This window comes from Natrix helvetica (genome assembly GCF_964273705.1).
Source record: "Natrix helvetica genome assembly, chromosome: 2".
Taxonomy (NCBI): domain Eukaryota; kingdom Metazoa; phylum Chordata; class Lepidosauria; order Squamata; family Natricidae; genus Natrix; species Natrix helvetica.
The window spans coordinates 97,556,275-97,565,901 of NC_138552.1; the positions used below are offsets into that span (position 1 = coordinate 97,556,275).

General features: G+C 40.1%; 1 long non-coding RNA gene across 1 annotated transcript in view; it reads left to right on the forward strand.

Annotated features, from left to right (window-relative positions):
• Positions 1-634: 634 nt before the first annotated feature.
• Positions 635-9,627, forward strand: part of LOC309387537 — a 482,764-nt gene continuing 473,771 nt past the window's right edge. Inside the window, exon 1 of the long non-coding RNA XR_014174619.1 lies at positions 635-802. This is a non-coding gene — a long non-coding RNA (uncharacterized lncRNA). The remainder of the gene's footprint in view (positions 803-9,627) is intronic.

Consider the following 9,627-nt stretch of genomic DNA (forward strand, 5'->3'; position numbering starts at 1 on the left):
GAAAGGTTGGCAGTTCGGTGGTTCGAATCCCTAGTGAGCTCCCATTACTTGTCCCAGCTTCTGCCCACCTGGCAGTTCAAAAGCATGTAAAAATGCAAGTAGAAAAATAGGAACCACCTTTGGTGGGAAGGTAAAAGCGTTCTGTGAACCTTCGGCGTTTAGTCATGCTGGCTACATGACCACGGACAGTGCTAGCTCTTTGGATTGGAAACGAAGATGAGCACCGCCCCCTATAGTTTTTACCTTTTACACCCTGCAGATATCCCTGAGTGTGATGTTTCAATGTATAAACAGAACTGCACATATTAAACACCCCAGCGATTTCCCTGTAAGAAGATTTTTACCTAGTTGCATCCCTACTTTGCTATTTCAATTCTCTTGGCCCCTTTTTGAAGACCAAACGAAACTTTCATGGAACCAGCAAAGAAAATTTAAAACCTGGTGTTGGAAGAAATGTCCTTCTGGGTTCGGCTCCAAGTGGAGAAAAAGTCACTGGAGACATGGAGGCTGCTTGGAAAGATGGTTTTAATGGTGGACAGGACCACATGGCTTGAGTCCTGAACAGAAAAGGTGATCACATGCTTCAATGTTGGTGGAGAAAAGAAGAGAAGGAAAGGGAAGAGAAGAGACTGAAGAAGGGCTTGCAGGGCTTTTTATAATCTGTTCGGCCCCACCTATCTGTTTCCTGTTCCTGTGTAAGAAATGTATTCTGATTGGTTGTCAGACTCACATGGGCCCATGCAAGGGCAACCCTCTAGGCTGAGTTTTGAATCCAGGTTTGGTTGAGTTCAGATGCCATGTGGTCAGTTGGGTAAAGTGCCAATATTATCATGCCTTAATCCCATCCCCCTGGAGCTGAAGGGAAGAACTCTTTATTATATAAAGGGACTGGCTTGGTCTTCTTAATGGCCCATTGACAAAGTGGGTGGAGGCAGGAAGCTACAGAGAGCTATTCTCAATTTAAAACATGTTTCTTCCTTTTCACATCCAGGGAAATATAATATTCTGCCTTTTCAATATTTCCTAGGATATTTTATTTTCTGGGAGAGGGCTGGGTGATAACTTCCTACACTGGTTTGGAGGCTGTGGACCCAGAAAGTTACATTAGAAAGCCCAGCTTCAAATAGCAGTCAGCCATGCAACTCTCCCTGGCTTGACACAATACACCACTAGAACCAATCTGTTGAACCATAGGTAGCTGAAAAAGCTGCAAAACCATAGTTTGTCAAACACAATACCTCAGTTCACATTAAGGTGAAACAAATCACGCTGCATAATAAGGTTTGAAGCTCAACTTTTAGAGAATACTCAAGCAGCTAAAGAAGCAAATTAAAAACATTTTTTAAATAAATAAGGATATTAAAATCAATTAACAGTGAAAGCCCAACAGAAAAGTTGTATTGACAATTTTTAAAAATCTCTGAGAAGGAGAGTTGCAAATATAAGACCCAAAGGAACATGTTTTATAGACTAGATCGGTGTTTTTCAAATTTGGCAATTTTAAGATGTATGGATATCAACTCCCAGAATTCCCCAGCCAGCCACACATCTTAGAGTTGCCAAGTTTGAGAAATACTGCTTTAAACTGAGTTTGTAAGCAATGGGAACCTGTATCCATCTTTCAAGATAACCACTTGATCTTTGTACAATATACTTTGCACTTTAATTAGTTGAAATTTCCAGACAGTCCTAGCACATCTCAATGCCAGATTCCCCTCCCTTTCCCCTTATATAAATACGCAGAAATAAAAGTTGAGACCTTCTCAGCCCCAAGTTTTTTTTCTAAAGGGCAGTTCCCTTTGGACTCTTCTCTTTAGAAATGACCTATCATCCCAGCTTGGCATTCTTTTGGGGCACTCAGGCCAAGAAATAGCCCTGGTGAAATAGTGAAAGCATATCATCCAGACCTAATCATGTGAGGAAACTGCTTACTATAAGTAATAAGGTAGGCAAGTAGATAGGCAGACAGGTGTCTGTCCTCATAAAGGACATTGACAACTAGAGCAAGTCCAGAGAAGAGCTACCAAAATGGGGAAAGCCTGGAAATCAAGTCCTATGAGAAACAGTTAAATTGAGCTTGAAAAAGTGGATGAGAGGGGACATGATAGATATCTTCAAATACCTAAAGAACTGTTATTGTAGAAGGTTCAGACTTATACTCACTTGCTCCAAAGGGTAAGACTAAAACTTACTGGATGAAACTTCAAGGATGGAGATCCAGATTAGGCATTAAGAAGAACATCTTGATAGTAGGAGCTGTTAATCAATGGAACAGGTTACTGCTTGGAGGGATTTACTTCCCATCAGTAAAGGTTTTCAAAGAGAAAGGGATAGTCATCTGTAGAATGTAGTAAATCTGGCAGTGTTGGATTCAATTCCCCCTTAGATCCCTTTCCATTGTGATTCAATGATGTAGTGCACTTTCCCTATGGTTCACCACCAGACTTGACCGTGCAGAGATGGTCTTCTCCATTCATTAAGCATCATGAGTGAACCAGCATAAGTGATGACTCCAGACCTTCTACAGATCACTGCCGCTTAGCTGAACATACCTCTCAGGTTTGGTGGAAAGGACAACAGTGTATGTACCACCTTGGATACCTTAGAGCAGAGATGGGGACTTTATGACTTGTGGACTTCAGCTCCCAGCATGGCTGGCTCAGGAATTCTGGGAGCTGAAGTCCACAAGTCATAAAAAGACCCTAGATCTCCACCCCTGGTATAATTATATAATACATAAGTAAGTGATCCCCTTTTAATTCCCTCCCTGATCTCTTCTTGTTACATTAGCAATGAAGAGGCCCTTTGAGGCTCACCATTCCTAATAGCCATTGATAATGAAGAAGCTCATCTCCCCTTACTGATCTTTCCACAACTTTTTGAGGCACTGCAGGATCCCCCGGGGTCACAGCACAACTCTCACTAATGTATTTTAACTCCAAGGATGGTATTTACTAGTCAGTTGGGGTGAAATGAGATACTAATTACAGGGTTTGTTTATAATTAAAATTATGGAGAACACAGATCGATCTGCCAATCTTTTCCCTGTTGTAAGGATTAATTAACTTCCTGTAGTATGGTTTAAAGAGAATTAAAGTAATATATATTCAGATTGGGTTTTTACACACACATACAGGAAGCCCAGACAATTTTCCCAAATAATTTGGGTGATGGTATTTTTTTTTAATTCTGTCCTCAGTAACAAACAATTGCCTAACTCAACCCCCATGTATTTATGCTACAGCTCTCAAAATACTGAGGGACCATCTCTTGATGGTCACATCCAGTGGTGGGATTCAGCCAGTTCGCACCACTTCGGGAGAACCGGTTGTTAACTTTCTGAGCAGTCTGGTGAACTGGTTGTTGGAAGAAATCATTAGGACAAAGAACCGGTTGTTAAATTATTTGAATCCCACCACTGGTCACACCCACCTAACCCACTAGAGCGGGGAAGCAAGGAATGTTGTGGGTCCTGTCCCCTAAGAAGGTACATCTGGCAGGACCCAGAAGAAGGGCCTTCTCCGTGGTGGCTCCCTCCCTTTGGAACATCACCCTGCAGAAATTAATCTGGCCCGCATTTTGACAGTCTTTTGGAAGGCCCTGAAGATGTGGTTGTGTCAGCGGTCCTAGGGAACCCAGAGTGTGAGGGAGCCCATTAAATGGTTTGAATCGTGTGATGTCACTAGAGTGGTCGGTATTGCTTTTTATTTGTTTATTTGTTTATTTTTGGTTTTGCGCTTTTACTGCCTAAAGTTGCTGTGAGTGAGTAGGCGGCTATATACCAGTAAATTTTCATATATAAATAAATAGTAACTATTCTGGCACATTGGCTAGTAGAAACGCTGAAGAAACACTTCTCCCCATAGAGGTCCCCCAATTATGGCAGGACCGTTTGGAAATATGCCTGATTTCCAAATGGTCCAATTTTCCAAAAAAACCCATCAGTCGCCTCTACAATGTCTATTCAATAATGTCCAATTGATTCAAGATGACTTATTTCCAAACTAATGTTGTTTACACCCACTCTGCTTGACAGTGGGTGTAGAACTGCAGGCTGAACCTGTTTTATTTAAGTCTACTGAATATGTAAGGATTTCTGAGATACACACACAGATACACAGACACACAGACACACAGAAACACCAAGAATGGATTGTGCCAGGAACCTAGAATCTCATAATTAGCATATAATTTGGTTACCCTTCTCAAAGAGGCAAATGTTAGAAATTATCATATTTACCCAGGACGCAATCTGGTGAATTATGCAGAGCAATGCTCTGCAACCAAACTTAAAGCGATGGGTTTAGGTTGTCCTTTTATGCCAGGCCTTTTTGATACAGTGATTTGTAAATTGCCTATTCAGAAAACTGCCTTTGTCCTATTTGAATCTTCTGCGAGCAAAAGGAAAAAAAATATCCACAAAGTAAATAAAGCTTCATGAAAAGAAGGCAAGATCCCTCCCTTTTCCTGCTTGTCATTAGAAATACAAATTACAATTGTACTTACGATGGACAGAATTGTATGTCTTTTGCACTAAATCTTAAGTTTGATACCTGAAGAAAGAAAAGCGGGGAGAGGAGTGATGGTGCTTCACATTCAGAATACCTCAAATGCAATCGCAGATACATCCATATCCCTGCTTACAATCCTAAAGAGTCCATCATTCATTACAGACTTGACCTGAATAAAATTGCATTTTATCATCTCTGCTCTTTCCATACATTTAAAAAATGTATTCGATGATACAGTAATGTGTTATTTGTTTATTTGCAGTCCCCCCCCCTTTTTTTTTTTCATTTTTGAAAGGAAACCGAACAGATATAATTTCTTAGAAGCTGGGAGTTCCTGTACCGAATCGTAACACAGCTAATATCCTGATTAATCACCCACCTACAATGGAAATGCGTTTTCAGGAGATTCGGGCCTCTTCTCTAAGACAAGTGTGACGGATTACTAAATACAGTTCATTTCTAGGCTGATCTTCTTTTCTAACACGGGAAAGCTAATCCCTTTCGAGATCCCTTATGGAATCTTTTCTTCCGAGAAATGCCATTGTCCCTCAAGTGCCTCCTTTGTAGCATTTCATTAGACGCCTCAGGAAATGACTGCAGTGTAAGACCTTCTCATTTGTCATCTCCAAATGCTGCCTCTCCTCCTCCTCCTCCTCCTCCACCACCACCACCACCACCACCATGCCAGCTGGTCCCATCACCACCATCCCTGTAGACTGCTGTGGGATAAGGTGTGATGGAAATCCTGTACAAGCTGAACTGTACTTCCTAATCAAATGGGTGTAACAGATGGCTGCTGGAGCAAGCCATCACAATGGAAATATCTGCAGTTCTCATGGTAACGGATTCTGCCAGGTCTGGGAGATTTGCTGTTTTCCAGGACATCTGAGCTGCAATCTCTTTTGAGCTGTCTAGCAGTCTCAGCCTCACAGGCTCAGCGTGATGGAGATAGGGTTGAGAGGTGGAGCCTGGTTATGCATTCCAACTGTGATTAAAGGCACAAAGCGGTCCCGGGCTGAATCCATACTGAGCTGCATATTCATTGCATGTTATCTAGAACCTTATTAGCAAAATGGCGGGCTAGCTGGTGTTGTGTTCTTCTTCAGCAAAAGGTAAGATTCCAAAGAAAATAAAGAGAGAAACCTGAACAGAGAAAGCATTGATAATGGGGAATTAGGATGCGTACAATGTCACTCCTTAAAGATAAGGAGTAACATTAAAACTAACAGTTGTTTCCCCCTTGTGGCAGCCCATCAAGATTATTTAGCGGAGGATGATAAAACATCTGGCCTGAGGAGCAGAAAAAGACGTTGAATTTCAAAACAGGATATAAACTCTATTAAAGAATGGGGTAGGGATTTTTCAAAACTTATTATTAATATATACATTCATAGGGTTAAAAAAGTTTAGGGAGAAAGAGATAAACAATTCAGGTCCTTACAGGTTAAGTAACAAAATGACAGACATGTCCATAACACCTTTTGGGAAAGAAATAGAGCATGAGTTTTGTCAGCCTTGCAAAGTAGTCCAGAAAGGAAGCATGCCCAGGTAAATTAATTCTACTTCATTGTAAAGTTACATTATGCTGCGGCTCACCAGCAGCCAACAAGAGCTGGCAGGAGATTCGGACAATGAGGAGGTTGGGGAGGAACATGGGCCAGTTAAAAAAATAAAAGAGGAGCAAAAGGGGAGGGAGTTTGCAGGAGACAATTAGTTTGATTAATTGGCCTGTGACTTTCCCATCGGCCTGGCAGCTTTCTATTCCAGATAAGGTCTGTGACTGTAAATCCTCCCTTGAAAGACTTTGCTGTATGTGAATGAGCAGAATTCACAGTAAATTAATAAAACGGGTTTTTGTCAGGACCAGGAGTTTGCTTCATGCTCTTGGGAAGCCTAAGTCAGAACACATTAATGGAATCTTGCAAGTCTGAAAGTATTTCTCTCTTGTCACAATCCAAGAATCTGGGATGTTTGCCACACCCATATTCGTGCTATGGGCTAGGTTTCCTGTTATCTTCTTATCTGAGCCATTGTGACACAGTGGTTAGAAGGCAGTATTGCAGGTCAACTCTGCATTCCACTGCCAGGAATTTGATCCCAACTGGCTTGACTCAACCTTCCATCCTTCCGAGGTCAGTAAAATGAGGACCCAGTTGAGATATGTGGTTTACTCTTATATATGACAATTAAACTGAGTTGCTAACTGATTGAATATGATAATGGAAAGATAATTAAATAAAGATTAAAATATATGGAATATGGACAAGTATGAAACTGTTATGTGGAGAATGCAAAGTAGAGGAATGTGATTCACTTTTATACATGATAATTAAACTGAGTTGCTAATTGATTGAATACGACAATGGAAGGACAATTAAGTATAGGTTAAAATATATGAAATATGAACATATATAAAACTCTTAAGATGATGAACTTAAGAGTGAGGTGTGTACCGTTTGTTATTCTACATAGTAGATTAATGTAATTGTAATGAACATTGAACAGTAAGGATTGTTATTTAAAGACAATTAAGGGTAAGCTAAGTCAAGATATGGAAAATGGAGGGGGAATATGAAATATACCTATAATGGAAAATTATTGAGATTATAAAGACAGAACTACAAATTTGCGGCATGTAAGGATGCATAACTATATAAATATAATGATGAGAATAACTGGGAATCATAACCAGATCTACATCCTAGCCAAAAATAGGCTGGGGAGGGGGGGGGGTTAAAATATAATTATTATATATGTATACTTTTTTTTCTTTTAAAAAAAGGAGGAAGATATATGTTAAAATTAAAGATGTACAGTATATTAAAATGGAATTATAAATACCATCAAAATAAAATGGAGCTCGCTCAGAGGTGAAATACACCAAGTAAATAAGATGAAGAATGCATAGTAGAGGAGAGAGGTAAGGGAAGAAGAGAAGGAGAGGAGAGAGGGCGGGGGTGAGAGGAGGAGAGAAAGAAAGAGTGGAAAGGGGAGAGGAAGAAGAGAGGAAGGGGAAGTAGAGAAGAGAAGGACGACAGAGGAAAGAAAGGAGATAGGGAGGAGGAGGAGAGAGGGAGAAGAAAGTGATGGATAGAGTATAAATACGGTGTATGGAGAGCAGAAGAGCCAATAATCATTTTTGGGAGTTGACGGTAAAATGAATTGATGTAAGCATTTAATAATACAATACGATGTTGGATATGTAATAGTATACATGTGATTATATATTATGAAAATCAAAAAAATAAAAAACTTTATAATAACAAATCCACAGAGGGATAATCTGAGTTTTAATTATTTAAAGTCTATCTTGAAGCCTACTGAATTTTATTATGTCTCTTCATTTTATACTTTAAAACTCTAATTGGATTTAACAGGAAGGGAACATACTTAAAATGCATGAATATGTATGGAATTGTACATATTCATCTCAAACTCTAAAAAGTTTATGCCACACTACCTATTGGAAATCCTATAGCAGGCCGGTTTGCAATTACCTCTTTTCTCTACCAAAGGTCAAAAACTCTCAGACAGTAAAAAAAAATATTCCACTGTGCTTCTATTCAAAGAGGACCATTCTTAGCAAGAATGCTAGGCCTTGTGAAAAGAAAAAAGAAAAAAAATGGGGGAGGGAGAGAAAGGAAAGGAAAGGAAAGCTGGCTGATCTATCACATTGTCCCCAAAGGGACTATAATGTTAAATACACACGCCATCCAGAGAGCTTGTGAGAAAGCTTTTCCAGAAGGATGCATTTGTGACTCAAGAACAGATTTGCTGCCTCTGCTAGGAGGAAAGTGCCAATTGTGTTATAATTTCCAGAACCAAAAAGCCAGAGATAAAATGGTGATTCCCACAAAAAGCTCAAATTATTGAAAAGGGACCAGCCAGGTAACTTTTTCGGCATATTCCAAAGAAAACAATCGTAGAGGCACTCCTGAAAAAGCAGGTGGACTATTGTCCAAAGGGAAAATATTGAGCCTCAATGGTAGGAAGCAAGTTTTGATCCCATCCCAAGCTTCCCCCCCCCCCCGGTCCCTTTTTCTCTCTCCCTCTCCCTCTTTCTCTCCCCCTGTCTCTCCCTCCCTCTCTCTCTCTCTCTCTCTCCCTCTCTCTCTCTGCATGTGTGTGTGCACATGTATGCTTCATGTTGATACATATTTGGCTGTAAAGTGCTGTGTTTGGAATGGCTTGTGAGCAAAATCTACCCTCTCCTGAGTTGGGTTGCGATCATTTCATTGGATAGTGAGATGGATCCATAAATAAACAAACAAATATATAAATAAATTCAGATTGACCTATACTTAATATTAGTAACTAGAATGAGGCGCTTAGAATATAGAATAACAGAATTGGAAGGGATCTTGGAGGTCTTCTAGTCCAACCCCTGCTTAGGCAGGAAACCCTATACCGTTTCAGACAAATGGCCATCCAACATCTTCTTAAAAACTTACAGTGTTGGAGCATTCACAACTTCTGGAGGCAAGCTGTTCCACTGATTAATTGTTCTAACTGTCAGGAAATTTCTCCTCAGTTCTAAGTTGCTTCTCTCCTTGATTAGTTTCCACCCATTGCTTCTTGTTCTACCCTCAGGTGCCTTGGAGAATAGTTTGCCTCATTCTTCTTTGTGGCAACCCCTGAGATATTGGAACGCTGCTATCATGTCTGCCCTAGTCCTTCTTTTCATTAAACTAGACATACCCAATTGCTGCATGATTTACTTACATGATATCCATAAAATATATTATTCATATCCTACCTTTCCTTTAAGAGCTAAAGCAGTAGTATATACTGTAAAATAGTCCCTCCACCCATTTTTTCCCACAGCAAGATCCTAGAGAGGCTCCTTGGGCTCACTGACTGGTCCCAAGTCCCTCAGTGAAATTCCATAGCTAAGGATGCACTACTAGAATCTATTGTCTCCCTAGTGCCAGCCCTAACCACTACACTGCACTATCTCATCGAACTCGAGGAGTGTGCACAGAATTAGTATTTGCTTTGGTGTACATCAATAAAGGAACAAATGTATTTCAAAAACAAGGAGAAAACCCACAAGGAATTCATGCAAAAGAAAGAAAATCAAATGTGCATCCTTTTATCTGTGCTTATTTCTACTTTT